The 23,547-nt window shown below is 48.1% G+C and overlaps 1 long non-coding RNA gene across 1 annotated transcript; it reads left to right on the forward strand.

Annotated features, from left to right (window-relative positions):
• Positions 1-5,589: 5,589 nt before the first annotated feature.
• LOC124995034 (uncharacterized) lies at positions 5,590-7,970 on the forward strand. Its single transcript, XR_007110600.1, has 3 exons — positions 5,590-5,699; positions 5,904-6,254; positions 7,427-7,970. It is a non-coding gene; the product is annotated as an uncharacterized LOC124995034 (long non-coding RNA).
• The last annotated feature ends 15,577 nt before the right edge of the window (positions 7,971-23,547 follow it).

Genomic DNA, 23,547 nt, shown 5'->3' on the forward strand with positions numbered 1-23,547 from the left:
GTATCCGTTTCTTAAAGTCCAAATCCAATATTTTCTCTTCAATGAATACTTGATTTTACAACTCAGATTTTCTCCCCTCCTAGTCTTCTCTGGCACTGTGTATATCATCTTTATGGTATTCATCTTTCCTGTATTACACATATTTACGTACATTTATAAGGATTCATCCTTGGCTGTAGTATCAATGAGTGTGTAGGGACAATGTGTGATCATTTTTTCTCTTTCCAGAAAGCTAGCACAGTAGGAACAATAAGATCTTGCTTGAGGAGCAAAATGCAGCTTTACTTGATTATTTTCCAGTCACTTCCCAAATTTATTTATTCGCCAGTCTAGTCAGGTTTTTTCCTTCATATTTCCCCTCATCTTTCTTTTTCTTTCCAGGTCCTCAGTCACTGCCCTGATTCAGGCATGTGGCTCCATGTCCCTACCACAATGACGGGGACAGGAAGCGGTGTCCTGCAGAGAGCTTCACCCTGACACCTGATAGGCCTCAGTTTCACCTGGGCCTCTGCCCCTGCCTAACTGCCTGGCCCCAGGCAAAAGACTTCACTTCCTGGGAACTGTAGTTCTTCATGCCAATGTGGAGGTGATTCTATCTGCCTCCCAGGGGTTTTGTAAGGATTAGAGTAAATATCTGAAGCACCTGAGTCATAATGGGTGCTCAGTAATGGACTGTGGAGGCTGGAGGGGTATCCCAGTGATAGATCAAGGGCAGAGCACGCAGTAGGCCCTCAGTTCAATCCCCAACATCAAGACAAAACAAAAGACTCTAATTGTCAATAATGTCTGAAGAGTCCCTTCTACCCATGTCTGCTTTCTCTGATTCTCCATCATTCCCAAAGCCCAAGCTACTAGAATGCAGGGCTCTGGAATACACATTTCTAACTTACTCAAAGAAACTTACCTCTAATTCTTCTTCCCAGTTTTTCAACTCTTGACAAACTCGTCCACTGACTGTACTTGGTGCAGTGGTTTTGGGCCTGTGGTGGCAACAGCACTTGGCAGAAAAGGTCTGTGTACTTCATGGCAGTTGTGAAGCCAAGCAGGAGCCAGGAAGAGGCCAGGGTTCCAACATCTCTTTGAGGGCATGTCCCAGGTACCTAACTTTCTCCCACTAGGTCCCACCTCTTAAAGGTTCTGCCAGCTCCCAATATACCACAGGTTGGCAACCAAGCCTTCCACACATGGGCCTTTGGGGACAGTCCAGATCCAAACTATAGAACCATCCATGATTCAGTTTCAGCCTTCTGTCTTCCTTCAGTAGTCTCTCAGCTTGCATCGCCTAAAGGGATCCTCTCTTTTTGTGAACAACTGGAGTCCTCATAGTCTTTCCAGTGATGGGCAATGCGTTTCCATGACCTGATGATGTTTCTCACTAGGGAATTATGAAAATACACCGTCTAGGATTAACTTCCTTTTCCTTTGTTTTCTCGTTTTAGGTGGTGAGCTGTTTGAGGACAAGGACCACATCACAGTCTTCTTTGCCAAAGTTACTTTGCACAGGTTAGGGGTCCAGAAATATTCAGTCCTTTTACATTGGAGGGTGGGTGTCTTTAAGGTGCATTTCTTTTCTTAAGTCTTGTGCTCACCTTTGGAGGGTTCCTCAGTCTCAGGTGGAGATGGAGGTGACAGCCAAGCCCTAGACTTCACCTGAGTTAGACAGGAGGGTACAGAGGGGCAGACAGTACACTCAGGGCTCTGGGAGAATTCTTATAAGCAGAGAATGATGGCTATCAGACATTAACGTTTTAATTAACAATTTTAATGGCTTATCCAAAATAATCCTCCTGATTTGAAGGATTAAATTCCACTTGACAAAACTACCAATTCATGCAGAAGGAAGTCTTACGTGCTGCTCTCTTGTAGCTACAGAGGGGCCTGGTGGATGGGTGGGGGGGTTGGGGACATTGGCAGGTACAGCACACAGCTGGTGAGAGCTGCTGTCTCCAAGCAACTGAAAAAACAGCCCTGAGCCAGGAACTAGCCTCTTAAAACAACCAACAACAATTTGGAGATAATTTCAACTATCAGAGAAGATACAAGAACAGGAAAAGTACATGATACATTCCAAAAACATCTTTACTAGGTCTGCCTATTTGCTTCATTTTAATATTTGTTTCATTGTCTTCATTTTTGTCTTTCCATGGGTTGAATCTTGCTCTCCCTCTCCCACTTCCTTTTTTTTTTTTTTTTTTTTTCTGGGTCATTTGAGATCAAGTATATATATAGAGAGATGGTCCCCAACTTAGGATGGTTTGAATTTTGACTTTACCATGGTGTCAAAGCAATGCATGCATTCAGTAGAAATTGTTCTTGGAATTTGCACTTTTTATCTTTTCCCAGGCTAGAGGTATACCTTATATCTTCTCTCAAGACAGTGGGCCACAGCAGTGAGCTGCAGGTTCCTGTCAGCCATAAGATCACAAGGGAGAACAATCAATACCCTGAAGTGTACTGTGTTGCTAAGCTGGGATGCTCAGTAGAATGAGTGTGTCACTGCATACTCAAATTAAACCATTTTCAACTTACAATGGCTTTATCACAATGTAACCCCATCATAAGTTAAGAAGCATCTGAATATCAAAACTCTACCCTTAAATATTTCAATGTATATTTCCTAGGAATAATGTTACTCCCTTGCATAACCACAATAGAGATATTGGTTTTAGTAAATTAAACAATGATATCATTGTTTTACCTACCCTACCATCTGTTCTCCAATTTTGTTAATTGTCTAAATACTGTTCTTTATAACATTTCCCTCTCCGATACAGGATGCAGTCTAGGATCAGGTTTCACACTTAGTCATTGTGTTCCTTTAGCCTCCTTTATTCTGAAATATTCCATAATATACATTTTATAACATCAACATTCATAAATAATACAATTCCTTTTAAAAAATAAACCATAAGAATTACACACACATACACACACACACACACACACACACACACACAGAGTATAACTAAAAAGTAAATTCAATTAAGTTTCTGGAAACAAACACATAAAAATCAGTTTTATTTCTGTAGATTAATAATAAATAATCAAAAAATGAAATTAGGAAAACAATCCCATTTGTAATAGAATCAAAAAGAGTAATGCATTTAGGAATAAAACTTAACCAAGGAGACAAAAGACTTATACACTGAAAGATACAACGCGTTGCTTAAAGACATTAAAGAAGACCAAAAACATGGAAAGACATCCCATGTTCATGGATTGAAAGAACTAAGATTGTTAAAATATCTATACTACCAAAATGATCAACACATTAAATGTCATTGCTGCCAAAATTGTTACTATAATGACTTATAAATAGTGATTTTTCAACATAAAGAATGTCATTTTCAGCAATGACTTTTCCACACATTTACTGGCCGATGCTCAACATTCTACTCTCAGTAAAAGCCTTTCCTTCCTCTTATTAACTGGCTTCTCTGTTGCTTTGTTAGTTCATTCATTCGGTCCTCCACTTGTCTATTTATTATTGGTATGGCCTCTTTTCAATAGCTTATCATTCACTTCTCCCCACTCCCCGTTATTTCAGTGCTAAATTTCTTCCAGAATTGGTCAGTGGGTCCCTTCCCAATGCTCCTTTTCCTTGTGCACAGTCATATGTTGAGCACTTGCTTACTTTCTGGTAAAACAAAATGTTTAGCATTTTGTAGAGATTAAAAGGAAGGAGAAAAAGAGAGAAATGGGAAGAGAAGGAGTGAAAATGGAACACTGGGGAGTGAGAGAAAGAGAGGGAAATGAGGAGAGGCCTTGTGAGGAGACTGCCGGCACCGATGCAGATCCCGTGACCCTCCAGTAGACGGGCAAGGCTGCCCCTGCCCTAGAGCAGAGCAGTATCTGTGAAGGACCATGATGGGCACTGTATGCTGGGCCTTGAGGTCCTGGGCTTGATATATTGGTCAACATTTTGTCAGTTGCAAATGATGGAAATGTGACACAAAATGGGAAGAGAGAGTGAGAAAGAAGATGTGCAGGACTGAAAAACATCGAATCAATTTAAGAAAAGCTGGATCTGGATGCTTGAATGGACTCCAGAAATCAGCCAATACCACCCCCTGTCTGTCTCTCAGCTCTGCTCGCCTTCTTTCTGTGTGGGCAAGCTCTTCTCCATCAGTCTCTTCTCCCAAGCTGGCAGAAGTGCCCCTGGCCATTCTAGATTAATCCTCATAGTTTAGCAACTCCAGCAGAAAGAAAGTTCCTCTTTCTTAGTGACTCTGACGAAAGGCCTGAACCCAGAGTCATGCCCGGGGAGAGAGTGCTCTCCCTGACCAGGTCTGGGCCACAAGTTCCCCTGCTGAGCCAGAAGTGTGGATGAAACCCTCCAGTGCACACGGGCGGGGAATGGAGGAAGAGAGGGTTCTCCAAAGAGAACTCGGATATACTCTTACCAAGGGGAGAAAGAAAGGTTTGGAAGGTTAACATAAGACTTTACTGTATGGGGAACGCAAGGTTCTTGATGATGTCAGAATTTTGGCTTTAAAATGCACAAATACACCAAGGCTCAGCCATTTCCTGGTGTGACCTTTCTCCCTTGCACACAAGTCCCCTTACAAGAAAGAAACGTTTGAACTCTCCCCCTGGAATCTGAGGCCTCTGTCCAGCTGACCTTGCTTCTGGCTAAGAAGGGAGGAGCCCCCTCAGGAACACAGGGGAAGTGAACAGGCCCTGAGCCACTCGTGGGGTGCTCTTCCTCCATCCAGACAGGTTCTCATTTCATCATTTCTCCCACGGCCTGGCAGGCAGGCCCAACAGGGACATGTCAGTCACTGTGGTGCGTTACGTCATGTCAGATGGCAATCGGATGCGCTGTTAATAGGAGCTGACAGGAAAGCTCTAGCAATCTGCTTATCTGGATGCCACCCTTGCTGAGTAAAGGGTCATTATCAGAATTATTCACACAGAATTATAGCAGTTGGAAGTCTGCAGATTATTCATTACATCACCCTCATTTTAGGCACTCAGCACAGATGGAACCTCAAAGAAACCTGCCCTCACCCTTCCCCCTTTCCCTCCCTCTTCCTGACACAGAGAAGCCACCCCTTCCCTACCAACCTGACCCACCAGGAGTAAAAGTTGCATTAGGCCAGACTTAGGGAAGGCCTTCTGAGCCCAGGATCTTTGACTGAGTTCCTTGCTGTAGTGTGAGTGAGTTACACACCAGAAGCCCCAGAGGAGGAGGAGGAGGAGAAAGATGAGGAGGAAGAGGAGCAAGAGGAGGAGGAGGAGGAGGAGGAGGAGGAGGGCTTGGGGTGCTTCCAATTAGACCCTTTTCTAGAATGGTCTTGCCAACAGTGGTATTCAAATGTCAAAGCAAGCTATTTAATTGCTCTGTTAAATTTCAGGTCTGGTTTCTACAGCTATTGCCTGCTTCATACATGCCTTACAAAGGAAAATAAAATTTAAAACACGCACACACACACACACACACACACACACACACACGTTTGTAGGCGACATCACCTGCGAGACTCCATAGCCCCTGCACAACGCTCCCGCCTGCTCACGGCCAGCTCGGGCCTCCGCCCTGGACACACCCCTCCTGCTCCCTCCCACCCGACAAGCCCGCACTTGCAACCCTGATGCGCTCCGAGCTCCCGGCACTCGCACGTTCCCATCCCCAACCCAACCGAACTGACGGCAGAAGCTGCGGGAAAGAGGCAGGGGCAGAGCACGTGGTTACCGAGGTGGGTTCCAGGGCGTGGGCTTCCTCATTACCACCTCCGTCAGTCCGCACGCCTGAGAAGGGCACGGCCTGGACTTGACGGCAAGCGGAGCCGGAGGGAGAGCCGGGCCTCGGGGAGGGAGAAATGCTCTCCCACCTCCCCACTGATGTATTTTCAAAAGGTGCTTCAGATTCTAGCTCCATCCTGCTGTACTCAGTGCTCCAGGACCTGGCGGCGGCCCACCCATCCGCGGGCACAGCTGCCCCAGGCCGTGTGTGTTTGGAACGTGAGCAGCAGCGTGTTCCACAGGAGCCGCGTCCCGGTCCACCAGTGTCCGAAGGAGTGGCCAGGTTGCCCCGGCGTTCAGATGGACCCAGCGGCCAGAGCGCGCGGAGCTGGAAGCGATTCTGGAGTGTCGCTGGCCTAGCTTCTAACTACCCAGAGCAGGGGATGCCAAGACCGACACCCCGGGGGGCAGTTTGCCAGGGCTGATGTGACAGAATCCTGCACACGGGTGGCTTAAGCAACGGAAATGCACCGCCTCCCATTTCTGGATGTGGGAAGTCCAGAAAGAAGGTCTGTCCGTGAGGCAGAATCTGGGCCAGCCCCTCTCCTGGCCTGAGACACGGGCACTCATGTTCCCTTGGTGCTCCCCCTCTGTGTCTGTGTCCAAATCTCCCCCTTTAGCAAGGACATAGGTCATATGTGATTAGGCCACCCTAATGCTCCATTTTAGCTTGATGACTTCCGGCCGCGCTCTGAGGTGAGGAGCTTCTGAGAAGTCAGCATATAGTTGGAGGGAGACACGATGGCGCCCTTAACTCTAGTTTCTCCTGACCCATCCTCCAGTGGCTTCCCACCTCTCCTAGCATTCTTATTTTGTTTCTTGAAACTCCTCTATGTGATTTATGGTGAGTTCTTGAAATTGGAAAAGTCATGAGATAAAAGACCTGGGTTTCCTCTCCCCCAGGACCTCAGGGATACTGGCCATAGAAAATGGGAAGGAGTCAGGAGCCACCTCATGGTCATGGAGTATTCCAGGGTATGGGGTCTTCCTCTTCAGGTCCCCTCAACCCAACACTGAGCCAGTCTGCGACTGTGGCCTCCATATTCCAAGAGGATTTGTGTTAGCTTCCTTCACTGTGACAAAATACCTGAGAAAACAAACTTTTAAGGAGGAAAGGTTTATTTGGGTTCATGGTTTCAGACCATGGTCTTCCAGCCCTGTTGTTTTCAGGCCTGTGGTGAGGCAGTACATCATGGCAGCACACATGGTGCAGGAAGCGGCTTGCCTGGTGGAGGCCAGGAAACAAAGAGAGAGACAAGAAGAGGAAGGGGTACTAATATCCCCTCTGAGGGCACACCTCCAATGACCTAACTTCCTCCCACTAGGTCCCACCTCCTAAAGGTTCCTCCACCTCCCAACAACACCATTCTGGGGAATATGCCTTTAACACATGGGGACACTCCAGATCCAAACTGCAGCAGGGCTACTGCACAGCAAACGACCATGAGGATGCATCTCCTTGGGTGCCTTGGGTTCTTCCAGCTAAAAGTAACCCTGTGGTACCCTTTCTGTTAGTCCTCTCTTTCTGCACAGCTGATTGGACCTCTTCACACAGCCGACTGACAGGTTGTCCCAGCCTTTGGTCTTAGCAGGTGGGGTGCCTTGTGACCCTCTCCACCCTTTACTATGGTGTCCAGTCAGGTGAATAATCAGGAGTTGCCCTTCTTTCTCCCTTTCCTAGGCTCAAACAAGGAACAACAGCCTGATTCATGCCAAGAAGACTTTTCCATGCTCCCCTGGGCCCACTCCTGCCTCTGCACCCCTGGCCCCCGCCCCGCCCCCAACTCATTACTCCGGCTCCCTGAGTGAATGGCTCCCTGTGAACTGGCTCCTGTTTCATCTTCTTCCTGTTAATTAACATGAAGTACCCGTTTCTGAGAAGTGCCTGGCTATTTATTTCAGAACAGGCAAGTCCAAACACAGGTCTGCCAACCAGGTAGGAGAAAGAAGCAGGAAAGGGACTTGGCTCATGGGCACCCAGGCTCCAGCATCAGCCAGAAAGGGCGCTGGTTCATAGGGAGCAGGGCTCGGGGGCTCAGCACGCCTCGCTGTGGGACCAACTTTACTAGGGTATAAAGCGGGGGCTCTCTAAGGTGGAGGCGCCCTTGAAGAGCATAGCCAACCTGCCCCAACGCGTTACCCGCTCGAGATCACACTGCAGGTTACACGGCTGGAAATTCTACCCTGTGGCCTGTGCAGGTTTTACAGAGCCCCGTCAAAGGGACAGCAGGTGATCTTAGCAAGCAAGTCTTCTCAAAATTGGAACAGACTTCACACCTTAGTCAGGATGGGCCATTGTGGGGCGAGGCATAGAAGTGGGCAGAGAGGAGGGTCCTGCTGGCTGGGGAGGGGAGGGAGGGCTCATGCAGAAGCCTTTGATATGCTTGGGATTTTGCTCAGGGACAGTGGCTTGCTCTGTGGCTACCGATCAAAAAATGTCAAGTTGAGGTCACTTGAGTCATTGCCATCTGCCAAAGGGGACAAAGGCCAGTTTGTGGTCAGGCAGCCCAAAGGCAAGAGGCTGGATGAGGGGAAGGGTTAGCCTATAATACATTCGTCTTGTAAAAATGAAGCAAATTTTAAAGGAGAAGGGGAACCTGATAGGCTATGGATATCTTTTCTATTTTACTACAGAACTTTCTGGAAGAATAGAAAATCAGGATTTCTTGGGTATATTTCAAGAATCCTCACAACTAAAAAGTAAAATATTACAATCCAAAGGACTCTTTTTTTTTTCCTTCTCTCATGCTGTGAAAGATCTCAGGAGGCCGCTCCCTCTCTGGGCTTTGTGCTTAGGATGCTGGTATAAAACTTGGGGTTGGGGACGCAGCTCAGTGGTGGAGTGTGGGATTAGCAGGCAGGAGGCCTTGGGCTCAATCCCCAGTACTGAAACAAAACACAACAAAACTTGGGATTGAGTACTTTAAATTGACACAAAAATTAAAAGCCTGCCATGCCTTGGAAATTTTTTTCCAGCTCACAGTCTGCTTCTCTGCAGCCTACAAATCAAAGGCCAGGTTCTTTTGTGCCAAGCATTTGCATCGGAAGCAAAGATTTATAGTGAATGGCCACCAGGTGGTGCCTTAGCTAATAAGCCTGCTGCTTTGTCCACTGGCTGATGGGAGCAGACAGACTCGGGAAGAGCAGTCCATCCCACGGAAGGATTGTGGGACTCAAGGAGCCACCGATACTATTTTATTTGTGCAGACTGACACGACTCCAGGCTCATAAACATGAGGAGCCAAAGTCAGTGACCTAGAGCTAATAGAAGAGCAGATTTCTTCACACAGTGGGACTCAACAATTAAAGTCCTATGAGCCTGACTCAGTGCTAATAGCCCAGGAGACCTGGCTGCAGCGGGTAAACTCTTTGCTTTCGTAAACCTTTATAAATCCCTCTAGCATTCTAAATAAATCATTTCCTTTTAATTAAAAAAAGTCTTTTAAGAGTCTGAAATTATTACTTTTTCTCTTTCACTATGAAACAGAAATTTAAGACGGAAAACTCAGTTGTTAACCAGCACGGTCATCTGCATCCTTTTCTTCTCTTTAAAAAACGTTTTTACAGTTTTTCCAAAGACTGGAGTTAGCCAGGATGACAGGTTTAACCCCTGATGACGTGGGGGCTTTCATGAAGGAAAGCAGAGGGACCAGAACTTCCCACGGAACCTGGAAAGTGGATGTGAGCTGATAGTGTGGTAGCGATAGAAATAACGATGTCTTTGGAATTTGGCATCCTGTACTTTCATGGAACTGTTCTGTTCACCTTGAACTTCACTTTCTCTCCTTGGAAATGTTTGATGTCTGGCGGTCACTACTGGTTTTGTTGTTCAGCGTGTGCGTACATGCACGTGCATGCACACACACCCACCTAGTCAGAGTTTGTTTGTTTATTTATCGTGATGCTGGAGACCCAACACCCTGCATGCTAGGCAAACACTCACCACTGAGCTGCATCCCCAGCCCTAGGCAGACTATTAAGATGGAAGAATCCTTATCTCCACCTCTTCCCTTTCACTTCCCAAGTCCCCAGGCATCAATGCCCCATTCCACTCCCCAGGATTTGTCTCAGAGCATGGGGAGGAGGCAGGCCATGGCTAGGTGATCAGAATGTCCCTTACTGTACCAGGAGAGAAGAGTCAACTTACTGAGGACAGTGAGTCGTGCTTTCCGGTTCTTTCTCCTAGCCCAAGGTTTTCAGAAGGCAGGGTCCATGCCTCCCTGACTTGCTCTCCCTGAAGGTACCTCTGTGGTCTCAAAGGTGGGGGTGGTGGGGGACAGACCCTGTCTGTACCTCTGTCACAAACACTTGTCCAACTTGGCAAGCCAAGCTCATTTTATTTTGTTTTCACACATACAAAAGGGGACTCTCCATCAGGTCTCAGAGGGGTTCAAAGAATGGGCGTGGGCGTGCTACTGACAGCAATTCTCTTTGATTAGGAACATCCATCCTGGTATGGCATGCATCTACTTCTTACTTTCTGTGTCAATTCTAACACACTATTTCAGGAAAGCAACAGCAGAAGCAGCAGCGACTGATGGAAATATTATGCCCTTAGGAGTCAGACCAACTGGTTAAACTCTTGACTCTGCCACGTGGAAGCTGTGTGGTTCTGCACCAATTACTCCTGGGAAGGAGTTTCCATTTCATTCCCACGCCACAGCCAGACAGGGTTGAGGGGGAAATGGCTTTTCTGCCCTGGAGCCCTGGCAACCTGATGGTGCAGCTGGCTGCTCCACCTGGTGGCTGATAGGGGTAAAAGCAGCCTCCTGAAGTGAACTGCACAGCTTTGGAAAGAGGGATTTTTAAAGTGATTTAATCTTGCTCCCAGTGGAAGAAATTCAGCCTTAAAGAGGGTGACAGTTCTGACTGAGTTCTCACAGTGGCAGGGTCTGGCCGTTAAGAGCAAGCATTGCTGGCGTCTTTGTGTCTAAATCCTGCCTTGGCAGCAAGGAGCGAATGTAACCCTGGGCAAATTTCGTAATTTTTCAGTAATCAGTTTTCTTATCTACCAAATGAGAGACATAATGCTCACTACCTCAAGGGTTTTTAAGAAGATTAAACTAGGAGATGCATGTGGACATGCTTAGCACTGTACTTGACCCCAGTAGAAGATACCTCTCTAGAACATTCTTCATCCTACAGTTGCTGGTCTGTACTGATGATTTTCCTACAACGGTTGGCATCCTTCATTCTCTCACGCAGATCTGAACATAGAGGAAGTGTCCCCAACATTGCTGAAGAAGGCATCAACTGGCACATGACTCTTGGCTAGCACGTTTGACTCCGTATGTTGAGTGAGGGTTGAAGATGGCCGTTAGGCATCATCATGACTCAAATTCATTGCCCTGAGATGTCTTGGGTACTTTATAAATATTTGTTAGGTGAAAGCAAAGGGGTTTGACTGTCCCAGAAGAGAGGAGTTGGAAGGGGGACTCAGAGACAGTCTCATCTTGCATCGTTCATTTGTGGCCCAAAAGAGTAGCTAGGAACCATGGCAACAGAAATTTCTTGGCTTCCTCTGTTTCTATAACCAACACTTTAGAAAGCCCACTTACTCCTTACTAAGAGAACTTGTTCTGTAAGTGAGAACACGTTCATCCTGTTTGCAACTATTCTGTTGGCAGTAGGACTGGTGAACCTTGCCAGAAGCCAGGGAGCTGAGGAGGGAAAAAAAGAGAAAGGGATACCCTGGTGTTCCCTCCTCCCCTCTCCTCCACTAACCACGCCTGCCATGGGTCTGACCCAGGAAGGACTCTGAGCCTTGGAGCCCTCGGACGGCAGCCTCGCAGGGCACAGAGAGGGCAGAGGACAGATCTGAGGGACAGCAGAGAGGACTATGCACAGACAATGGCTTCTGGGTACAACTAGGAGGTTAAAACGTGTTTGGATCATTTAATATCCAACTTCTCTCAGTCTGAAGATCTTTACAACCTCATCTGTGATACTTGGATTTCTACTGATTGACCCCCTCCCCCAGGGATTTATTCTCCCCCTCCTTTCTCTACTCTTCTTCCCATTCTCACCATGACTTGCCCAATATACAATATGACTGGAGTTACTAACTAGAAACCTAGTTGGAAATGGACAGGGAAACAGACAAATGCACCTTTCTAGAACATTCTTCATTTTATCCCATGCCCCAAAAGTTCCTCAGTCGAAGTCCTTCAGTGGTGGTGGCTACAGCAATTTGAAGGGGGAAGGAAGGAAACGGAGGATAAAGTGGGGGATTCGCAGACAGGGAAAGAAGATGGCACCATGACGTCTGGACCTGTCGGAGGCCATCACAGGTAGGACTCTCTCTTTTTCTTCCTGACTACGGTTCTGCTCATTGAAGTGTCTTTAGGGAGCAAACCATTTGTGCCAGACACCGTGCCAAGCACAGCCCTGCACACAGAGCTTCCTCGCCTACATCACCCTGGAGTTCCCGATGTACCACAGCTCACACTTGCCCCGTGACACCGACACCCCACAGGCACACCCAAGCCACAGAGAGAGCCTGAGGAGAGTCCTGAAAAGTTAGGGACCAACCTTCCCAAGTTCCTGACCTTTAGGAACAGAGTTGGAGGCCAGGGAATTATGACCGGGAGGAGTTGGGGGGAGATACCTGGCGGAGGGAGGAGCTGGGCAAAAGTTTAGAACAGCAGCCTGGTTTGGGGCTGATTCTGGAACACTGGGGCCAAGTGTAGAGAAAGCCCTCGAGAAGGCAGGTCCCGGGCAGGCAGGGCGTGGGGCTAGGGGAGGGAGCCACTCTATTGGAACTCAGTATTGCAGTGTCAGAGTTTCCATGAGGAAGTGACCTGGTGAACCACATTCACCAGTCCTGGCTGAGAAAGGGGAGGGGACAGTCCTGCAGTACGCTGAGCAATTGGTGACAAAGACCTGACCTTACCCAGCAGCAGTAAGAGATGAGGAACCAGGGATGTCACAGACTGTAAAGGAAGGCCAAGGAGAGGGGCACCCAGGAAAGTCAGCTTTGGTGTCTGCTTCCAGAAATCTGACATTTCTGTTTGCACTATGTCCTTCAAGATGAGCAAGGCAGAAAACTCTTCCTCAGGGAAAAATCTCCTTTTTGGAAACTGGACCTCTGCTGCCTACGTTTACACAAATTCCCATTTGATGTCAGAGAATTCTGACGGCAGCCTCTGAGGGTTTGTTCTCAGCAATACTAATGCCAGAAGAACTTGCTGGAACAAAACGTAGAAGCAGCCCCCAGAGCCGCGGGCCTGGGGTCTTCCACATGCCCTACCTGCCCAGGCGCTTTTAGTGTGGGCCCCAGGGCAGATGGTGGCCTTGCCTGGCGTGAAGGGGACCTGGGCTCTGTGGTGTCCTCACCGCCTTTCATCTTTAATGAGACCGCTTTCTTTTTAAATTCTTCCTGTGAGTCGATGTGGAACAGCCAGAATGAAAACACGTTCCGCGAACCGACTCATCAAGCCCACCTGGTTCATCATTAACCAACGGTGCGTCAGACTTGGGTTCCTTCCAGATTGAATGCGGCCTCCATTCATAGAGAAGAACTGCGTTGTGTTTTGCAGAGAGGGCTGTGGTTGCTGGTCACTTCCTCCGGGAATTGCTTTCCAAATATTAGAAGTCTCAAGTGGACCGTTTTGGATCGCTGACCCCATCTGTAAATGGTGAATGCAGCTTGCTTAAGATTGGCTGACCTTGTTTTGAAAGCACTCCATTTCTATTCCAGTTAGAATTAGTAAGATCAAAGCAGATAACTGAGAATTCTGCCAGTAAATATTTTTAAAACTCACCTGATAATGAAATAGCTCAATATAGTGGTAGACTTCCTTGCAGAAAATTGAAAAAGTGAAATAATTAAAGGAAAAACTGTTAAGAAAGCATGTAAGTACAGTGTGCCTTTGTTCATGTATGTTACACTGTGTAAGTAGATTATTTTACAGCAATTTCAGAGAGGATTGTATGGGATAATGGAAATGAGAGCAACTAGTAATTTTGACACGAGAATTTTTGCGTTTTGAAAAGAATGCACTTATTTTCTTAAAGGAGTCATAGAGAAAGGCAAAAGAGCCTAGGATTCTCTGCTTGGAGCAAATTAAGAATTTGCAGCCAGGTGCAATGATGCACACCTGTAATCCCAGCAGCTCAGGAGGCTGAGGCAGGAGGATCACAAGTTCAAAGTCAGCCTCGGCAACTTAGCGAGGCCCTAAGCAACTCAGTGAAACCCTGTCTGTAAATAAACTATAAAAAGGGGTTGGGGATGTGGCTCATTGGTTAAGCACCCCTGGGTTCAATCCCTGGTATCAAAAAAAAAAAAAAAGAATTTGCAAATCAAAATTTATTTGCATTTAATTCTCAGAACAGAGAAAAAAAAAACACCCTGGACAACTCCTCTGAGGGGAAATTCTATAGATGATCAGGGATTTCTTTGAGTAAATCAGAAGGAAAACAAAGTAGGAGAATGAAGTGAGACTAGCGATGTAGGAATGGAGCCTCCCACATGCAAATGTGCACATGGCTGACGCACCTGAGCGATCTTGAAGGAGGCTTTGCGTGCAGAGGCCTGGTGAGCACATTACCAATAGGCAGCCTGAGTACCTGTCTGGACACAGGATGCAAAGCAGGTATTAGACGTGGCTCGTTTCAGACCCGGCCCCGGGCTTCAGGCTGATTCGCTCTGCTGTTCAGGGTAGAAGACTGTAACATAGGATGAGGGCATGCCCCAGTGTAGACACAGAATTAACAGCCCAGATGAGCCACAGCGTCTCATCTGAATATACTGCTTTCCTCTTTTGGAGCTGAAACTGCACAAGGAGGCATTTTGGGCAACTCAAAATGATGGAGGTATAATAGCGTGGCTCGGGAGGCTGAGGTAGGAGGATTGAGAGTTCGAAGCCAGCCTCGGCAACTTAGCAAGGCCCTAAGCAATTCAGTGAGACCCTGTCTCTAAATAAAATACAAAAAGGGGCTGAGGATGTGACTCAGTGGTTAAGAGCCCCTGGGTTTAATTCCGGGTACCAAAAAAAAAAAAAAAAAAAAAGCTTTCATATTTCTACTTCATTTGTCACTGAAAGGAGAACAAGAATTTTTCCCCTGCATATATCTTCTTGCTTTCTCTTTCTTACTCCAAATAGGAATAGTGGGGTTGGCTGATTTAGGCATGTTCGGAGGCAAAGAATCTCTGATCAAGCAAGGCCACCATAGTGACTCAGTTACATATGAGTAATTATAACTGGGGAGAAAGGGGTACATCAGCTTAGGCTAAAATCCAAAATAGTGCTCTCTCATAAAAGAAGACCAGAGGTAGACAGTTGGTGCCTAACAAGATGCTTCAGCCTTCTCTTTTGCTGCCTCACTACCCTCAACAGAAGGCTTCTACCTCATTGCTTCAAGATAGCTGCATGAGTTCCAGCCATTACGGATTTTAACCAGCAGGAAAGAAGGTGGGAAGAAAAGCAAGCCCTGCCTTTTAGAGTCACCTCTTAACAATCTCATCCCGTATTTCTACATTCTGCATCCCACATTCCACCACATCCCATCAGCCAGAACCTAATCACACAGTCCTATCGAGTTGCCGGGAAGACTAGAAAATGTGGTCTTTATCCTGAGTGATGTGCTGTGCTACCCACCAGCGGCTCTACTGTGAGTCAAAAAGGGGACAACAAATTAGTCAAATGCATCTAGGCATGAAGGAGCCGGGAAGTCATTCTGCTCCAAGTGACTTAATTTCCTCTGCTGGTCTAGAAAGGGACGCGGACCCTGAATTAGCAGAGGTCACAGACCTGCACCACACCAGGCCCGGCCAGTGCAGGAACGCAGCTTCCCTCAGCCTCTGCCTGCTCCTGCAGCCTTCGCTGAGGATGAGGCGACCTCCGTGGTCTACTCTCGATTTCCTTCTGTACGACAGCAGGGTCCTGGCATGCCCTGGTCCTCTGGGGCAGGCAGAGGCCTCCAGAGCCTGGGTCCCAGAGATCTGCTTCTATCTGGCTGTGCTATTCAGCAGGGGGCCCTGAGCAGGTTATATGATCTCTTTGTGCCTCAGTTTCCGTGTATAGAGAGGGGTACACTCGTTCCTGCGACTTACAATCTGTGTCACAAATGACCCCAAACGAATGGCTTGCAACCACAGAAGCTTGCTCTCCCACGCACCTGGAGGCCAGGAGTCTGAGGCCAATGTCTCTGAATCGGGCCACCCAGGAGCAGCTCCAGGGAGGCTTCTTGCCTTGTCCAGCCTCCAGCATCTGCCAGCAGCCTTGGCTTGTGCTACATCCCTGTGACCTCTGCCTCTGTGGCCACATTGCATCTCTTCTTTCAAATGTCTGTGACCCCCCCAAAGTTTTTCTCTTACAAGGACCCCTGACATGATATTTAGGACCTACCTGGAAATTCAGGATAATCTCCCCACCTTAACTTCATCACGAGACCCTTTTCCATAGAAATTGACATTTATGGGTGCCAGGGTCAGGACTGCCTGCTTGGGGACTATTATTAAGGGGATGATCATAGTATCCACTTTGAAGGGCCATGGGAATATCTAGTGGGTGTATCTAATGCAGAAATCACTTGGAACCAGGCTAGGTACAATTTCATGGTATGAAAGTGTTGGATTGTACTCTCTTTTAACGTCTGCAAATTGACAGATGACATGGTAAAGAAAGGACAGAGATAGATATTATAGTTTGGATCTGGAATGTCCGTCAAAGGTTCTTGTGTTGAAGGTCTGGTCCCAGTTGGCCAGGCTATTGGGAGGGGGTGGAAGCATTAGGAAGTGGGGTGTACTTGGAGGAAGAAGGTCACTTGGGCATGTCCTGGAGAGGGTTATCTTGTCCCCAGCCCCCTCTTCCCTTTCTCTCTGCTTTCCTGCCACCATGAGATGAGCAACTCTGCTCCACCGCCACGAGGCTGTACTTTACCACAGGCCCAGAAACAATGGAGCCAGCCGACCATGGACTGAAACCTCTGAAACCATGAGCCCAAATGAACTTTTCCTCCTTAACTTGATTTTCTCAGGCATTTTGTCACAGCAACGGAAAGCTAACACACACCTGGGGAACTTGGGTCTGCAGACGGTTGGTTTGGAGACATTTCCACTCAGTCCCCCAGTTCCTCTATCAAACTTCCTTCTAAGCTCATTTCCCCACAAAGACCACCAAGTCAGCAGGATTATGGGCACACGCTACTCACTAGTCCCCATATGCTCAGGCAGTCTTTTAAAATGTCTGTTCTTTTTTTTTATTTCTTTTCATCCCTAGACTATTTCCTCTCCACATTTTTATCTCAGTCTGCATTGATATTTGCATTTTTTTCTTTTTTCTTCTTTCATTGAGAAGGATGGAGCCCAAGCCCTTGCACATTTTAGGCAAGCACTCTCCCACTGAGTTACAATCCAGCTGCTGCTCTGATGTTTACTCCCCACAAACATAACTCTACACATTCACAGCAAATAGAGATAGTATTGTGAGACAGTGAGGACATGCCCCAAAAGATGTACAACGTTTTCAAACTTAGGAAACGCGTGTTGTTTAGAGGCCTGTATGTTTACTGATGAGCATAAGTTTCAGTATTCATCAGCCTAGGCCAGGTTATGCCGAGGATAATCGCCCAGGCTCCAAGGGGACCCTAAATTCCAGTGGCTTACTACAATAGCAGTCTTTCTCATTCCTGCCCCCTACCAGTTGTGGCGATGTCCGCTCCCTGTGGTCACCCAGGGCCCCTGGCTGATGGAACACTGCTCTTCACTGTGGCAGACGCAACACGGGCTTTGCCCAGAAGTAGCACTTGTCACCGAGTTCCCAGCAGGCTGTCCACGTCTGCCTGCAAGAGGGCTTAGAAACGGGGGCAGCACGCAGCTGTTCCTGACCATGACGTCTCTCTTGCAGTTACAGAGAATGAAGATGTGCTTCTTTCTTGTTCTAGACTGGCTTCTAGAACAGAGTCTGGGCCGTGGGAATCCAGAACTGCAGAGGCTGGATCCCACGGCTTCCGTGTGAATTTGAGTCCATCACTGAGTGTTAGGGATGTCATCAGACGTGCATCATCCCTTCTGCTTCTCCCTTAACTACTTCACCTATATTCAGGCAGAATTTATTATTATTATTATTATCATTATTATTATTTTGGTATCAGGGATTGAACCCAAGGGCACTTAATCACTGAGCCACACGTCCCTAGTCCATTTTCATATTTTATTTAAAGACAGGGTCTCACTGAGTTGCTCAGGGCCTTGCTAAGTTGCTGAGGCTGGATTTGAACTCTCCGTCCTCCTGCCTCAGCCTCCTAAATCACTGGGATTACAGGCAGGCACCACTGTGCCCAGATTTTTTTTTTTCTTAATCAAGAAAAAACTTTATCTTCTTCATTTTTCCTGAAACAAGAGGCAATGACCTGTGCCGAAGACTTTATCAGAGCAAACAACATGTGGAAGTCAAAAAGCATTCCCTCTTTGTCCCCTCTCTGAGAACGGGAGGGGGATCAGTCAACACTTCCTCCCCTCTTCGCCTCAGCCTCTCCCTCGCTCTCTGGCTGCCCATTAGTGTGCATCCAATCCTGGGCAGAAATGGGATAACTGGGTTTGCAGTTCTTTCTTTGAAAGGAAAGTGAAAAAAAACCCGCTGAACACGAAACGTAGAAGTAAAAGAGACTGAAGAGTCCGTGCCAGCTCAGCTCGCTTGGAATCGCCGCTCAGAGTCCTCCGTGCCCTGCAGGTGACTGTCCCTGTTGTTGTTTTTCCCGTCTGGACATCAAGGACTTGGTAAAGTGACTCCAGAGGCAGGACAGAGGTCTGGTCTCTTTCTAATCCGGGCCACAGGGGACAAACACAGGTGACCCTGGCAGGGTGGGGTGGGGTGTGGAGTTGGTCCATAGGTGTTTGACTCCAGGTAAGCCGCAGACCCTGCAGGGTGGAGCTGGGTGACGCAGGCCTGCCTCGGATGCACGAGGCCTGGGTTCCGTCCCCGGAGCCCAAACTCGATCACTCAGTCAGCAAACAAAGCTTGGTCCTCAGCTAAATAAAGGACAGCACAGCCCTGCTGTGGGTCTCGCAAGATGTTTTGACGTGTGGGATGGAAATGGCTGATTTTAGGATGGCAGCTTTGAAGAGCTGCTGTTGGAAAAGAAGAAACGATCCAATAAAAAGGGAACTTTGCAGATATCACATTCTAAGCAGAGAAGTAAGAAGGATCCTGGGCCCGAGGAAGGAGAGGGTGCCGCCCGATGCCCTGCTGGTCCCAGTCGATGGCCTCCTGTCCTCCCTCTGTCCTGGAGGCCTGGGTCCCGCCATCTTCCTTTCCTTACCAGACAACCCACTTTCCTTGGCTTCTCTCTCTCTCTCTCTCTCTCTCTCTCTCCCCAAAATCTCTTGCTGAGTTGGGCGATCTTGAAGCTCAACTTTTTAAAAAATTGTTAATTTGGGGGGTGGGTACCAAGGATTGAACTCAGGAGCACTCAACCACTGAGCCACATCCCCAGGCCTCTTTTATATTTTATTTAGAGACAGGGTTTCACTGAGTTGCTTAGGGCCTCACTAAGTTGCTGAAGATGGCTTTGAACTTGAGATCCTCCTGCCTCAGCCTCCCAAGCAGCTGGGATCACAGGCATGAGCCACCGTGTCCAGCAACAGTTTTTTTTTGTTTGTTTGTTTGTTTGGTTGGTTGTTTTTGTTTTGTTCTGTTTTGTTTTAAAGATGGGGTCATGCAGTGTGATCCAGGCTGGCCTCAAACTCCCCGGCTCAAGTGATCCTCCTGCCTCAGTCTCCATGTAGCTGGGACCACGATAGTGTGCCACCTTGACCAGGGACTCAACTTTCTCTGACCCGCCCACAATCTGCAATTTAAGCTCTTCCAATTAACGCTTTTAATGGGTCAATCACCGAGAACAACAAATAAGGGTTGGACGCGAGCAATTATGCAGCTCCAAACGCCCGGGGGCCTCCAGGGCAGCCACGCTAAGGAGGGACAAGGGCGACCGCCCCCCTGCGCCTGCCCCTCCCGCGTCCTCCCTGTGCCCCAACCTCCCTGCCTCCAGGCCTCTGTGTGGCTCACCTCAGGAGGCTCTCCGGGTATGGGAGACCTGAGAGACAGCCAGGGTGCCACCAGGGGAGCAGCGCGCTCGTCACAGACGATAACCCACCCATGGGGATTCCCAAGAGATGGTGCAGAGTCTGCGCAATGCCGCGGCGCCGAGGCGCTTCTTCCCAGAGGACGCGGCTGCCGAGGTTCGCGGGCTGGCACCCGAAGGAGCGGGAGGAGCCCGGGACAGCCCGGTGCTGCGAAGGCCCGCGAGCCCCGGCCTTGCCTCGCTCGAGCGCCAGAGCAGACCCGGGGACGGCCGGGGGCCCGCGGGCCGCCTCGGGGTCACGGAGGCGGTGGGATTCTTCTGGAAGCTCAGCTCGCGAGCAGGGCCGGGCTGTGGCCGGCGGGGTGCGCCTGGCCGGAGCCCGCACGTGGCTCTGCCGCTCTCCGCGTGCGCGGGGCCGTCGCGGCGCCCGGGGGGCCCACCTGGGACCCCACGTTGCCAGACCTTTCAGTTTTCAAGAAAGGCTGAGGCTCAGGCTGATCGGTGGACGCTGGAACCGTTTCCAGAACTTACCACGCCACGTGGACTCTGGGAGGCGGAGGCAGGCGGGGAGAAGTGCCGGAGGTGACAGCCTGGGGTTTAGGGCGTCGGGCTGCTCGGGAAGGCGGACCAGCAGGGACGGGCCTGCAGGCGGGGTCACACGTGGGAAGGTGGGAATGTCCTGCTTTCCCCCTGTCCCTGTGCCCCCTGTTAGGAGGAAGGCTGGAGAGAGCTGGACAGGCTGAGAGCGACCAAGGCCACGGAGAAGCGGCTCCGGGCCGCAACCTGCAGACCGGCCTAGCAAGCTTGCAAAAAGAACCAGCGCCGCCGAGGATGCGTGTGCACACACGGCGCTTGGCCTTGGAACTCAGTTGATCCTGTCTGCAACTCAGTTTACCGAGTCATGTGATTATCCTCATTTGACAAATGAGTAAATTTGAAGCACAGAGAGGTTAAATCACTTGACCAAGTTCACACAGCAAATGGCAGAGCTGGAATTTGAGCCCAGGAAGCCTGGCTCCAGAGCCCAAGTTTTGTTTTGGTTTGGTTTGGGTTTTTGTTTTGTTTTGTTTTTTGCTTTTTTTTTTTTTTTTTTTTTTTTTTTTTTTGGTTATTGTTGTTGTTTTGTTTTTGGGGGGAAGTATTTCCTTTTTCTTCTTTTTGCATTTTAAAATTTGTTCTTTTTATATATATTTGAGAGTAGAATGTATTTTGACATATACACAGGATACAACTTTTTATAAATAGGATCCCATAGTTGTGACTGTACATGACGTGGAGTTTGGTTGTGTACTCACGTATGAACATAGGAAAGTTATGTCTGATTCATTCTGCTGTGTTTCTATTCCCATCCCCCACTCTTCTCTTCATCCCCCTTTGTTCAATCCAATGAACTTCTATTCTTCCTTCCCAGTTCCCTTATTGCATGTTAGCATCCGTGTATCAGAGAGAACATTTGGTATTTGGATTTTTGGGATTGACTTATTTCACTTAGCATGATATTTTCCAACTCCATCCATTTACTGGCAAATGCCATAACGTCACTCTTCTTTAAGGCTGAGTAATATTCCACTGTGTATACATATCACATTTTCTTTATCCATTCATCTTTTGAAGGGCCTCTAGTTTGGTTCCATAGCTTAGCTATTGTGAGTTGAGTTGCTATAAACTGTAGTATGCTGATTTTAAGTCCTTTGGGTATAAACTGAGGAGTGGGATAACTGGGTCAAATGTGGTTCCATTCCAAGTTTTCTGAGGAATCTCCACACTGCTTTCCAGAGTGGTTGAATGAATTTGCAGTCCCATCGGCAGTGAATGAGTGCACCTTTTCCCCACGTCCTTGCCAACATTTATTATTATTCATATTCTTTTTTTTTTTTTTTTTTTTTTGGGTGCTGGGGATTGAACCCAGGGCCTTGTGCTTGCAAGGCAAGCACTCTACTGACTGAGCTATCTCCCCAGCCCCTTATTATTCATATTCTTGGCATTTGCCATTCTGACTGGAGTGGGTGAGATGGAATCTCAGCGTGGTTTTCGTTGCCTCTCGGAGCCCGTGTTCTTAACCTCTATGGCCTGTGACATCAGAAAACCATGCAGACAGGGCTCAGCTTTGGGGGTTGTGAGAATCTGGAGAAGGAGGGAAGCAGCAAACTGAAGAGGGTGATACGTCCTGATTTTTTATAAAATGTTTTAAATAAAATATATTAATTAAAAATAAAGACGATAATACAGTGATACACCTTCATGACCACCATCCACCTTAAGAAGTGAAATAAGTAAAGAAGTAAAAGTGTCAGGTGTTTGTTGCATGTGGTCCTGCTAGACCCTCGGCTTCCTCCTCGCTGCCAGTCACCCTGTGTATGTATGTACTTTTGCTGCATCTGTGTGTTTCCACAAGCAGCATGTCAAGAAGATGGGTGAGTTCGATAACTTGTGTGCACTTTATGTAAACCTGCAGCAACATCTGTTTTTCCAACCCTGCGTTTTTGAGATGGGCTCCATGCCAAAATATGTAGTTCACATTCATTCGTTGTCAGTATACTTTTTTGTTTTTGTTTGTTTGGCTTTTGTTGATTTTTTTTGTGCTGTTTCTTTGTTTGTTTGTTTTGAGACAGTTTCACTACGTAGCCCAGGTTGGTCTCCAACCCTGGGCTGAAGGGATCCTCCTGCCTCAGCCTCCTAAGTAGCTGGGATTACAGGCAGGGGCCACTTCCTCTGGCTGATCCCGGCTTTAATTTGCATTTGCCTGATCTTCCCGTGTTTGTGTGTGCTCTCCAGGCTCCTCCTCCAGGAATTGCTTGATCAGTCCTTTGCCAGTCTTTCCATGAGGTCGTTTCTCTTTTTTATTGACTTAGAGGAGTTCTCTGTCAGTCATACGTTGGGGGGGGGGGGGCGATTCACTTCAATTTTCAAAAGAGGGAGGGAGAGGGCGTTGGTGCGACAGGCCACTGAGTTTGAAATTTCTAGCAAAATCCTTAGACAATGAAGTGGACGATTTGGGGCGATAGAGAACAGGGCGTCATGCTCATTGGGAGGGACCCAGGTCACCAGAAACCAGCCTGGCAGACTCTCAGGCTTGTCTTGGAAGGGTCTCTTTTGCCAACACCATTGCCATCTGGGTGGCATTTGTGAATTACAAGCCACAAAGGGCTCCCCACGTGGCATGTCACAGCAGTGCGTGAGACCCCTGGGGTCACCTCCCTCAGCCTGGCACACCAGGGGTGAGCCGAGGGCGGGTGCTGTGGATGCAGCCTGGCCCACAGGGAGCACAGGCTGAGCTGGAGGCCTTAGAGAGGTCACGTGCCTGTGTCGGGTGACTGACAGTCCTACAGGAATTTTCTGGAGACCTGCACCTGGGCTCTGCCCTGCCCCATTCATCGAGCTCACCCATGTCTATTAACTCATTGATTTATTCTCATTTATTGATCGGTACTGGGGATTGAACTCAGGGGTGCTCTACCACTGAACCACACCCCCAGGCCCTTCCTATTTTTTATTTTGAGACAGCATCTCACTGCGTTGCTTAGGGGCTCGCTAAATTGCCCAGGCAGGTCTTGAACTTGGGATCCTTCTGCCTCAGCTTTCTGAGTAGCTGAGGAGACAGGGGTACACCATTGTGCCTGGCTCATCAATGTCTTTTAAAAAGGGCAGAGGCAACATGCAAATCATATCTGCAAATAGCTTGAAACTGAGTTAGAATATTTTTAAAAATTCTAAGAGGTAAGCCAATCTGAACCCAATGCAAATCCCTGAGTCACGTGGAGAAGGGTCTAAATCGCC

Source organism: Sciurus carolinensis, chromosome 10 (genome assembly GCF_902686445.1).
Source record: "Sciurus carolinensis chromosome 10, mSciCar1.2, whole genome shotgun sequence".
Classification (NCBI taxonomy): Eukaryota; Metazoa; Chordata; class Mammalia; order Rodentia; family Sciuridae; genus Sciurus; species Sciurus carolinensis.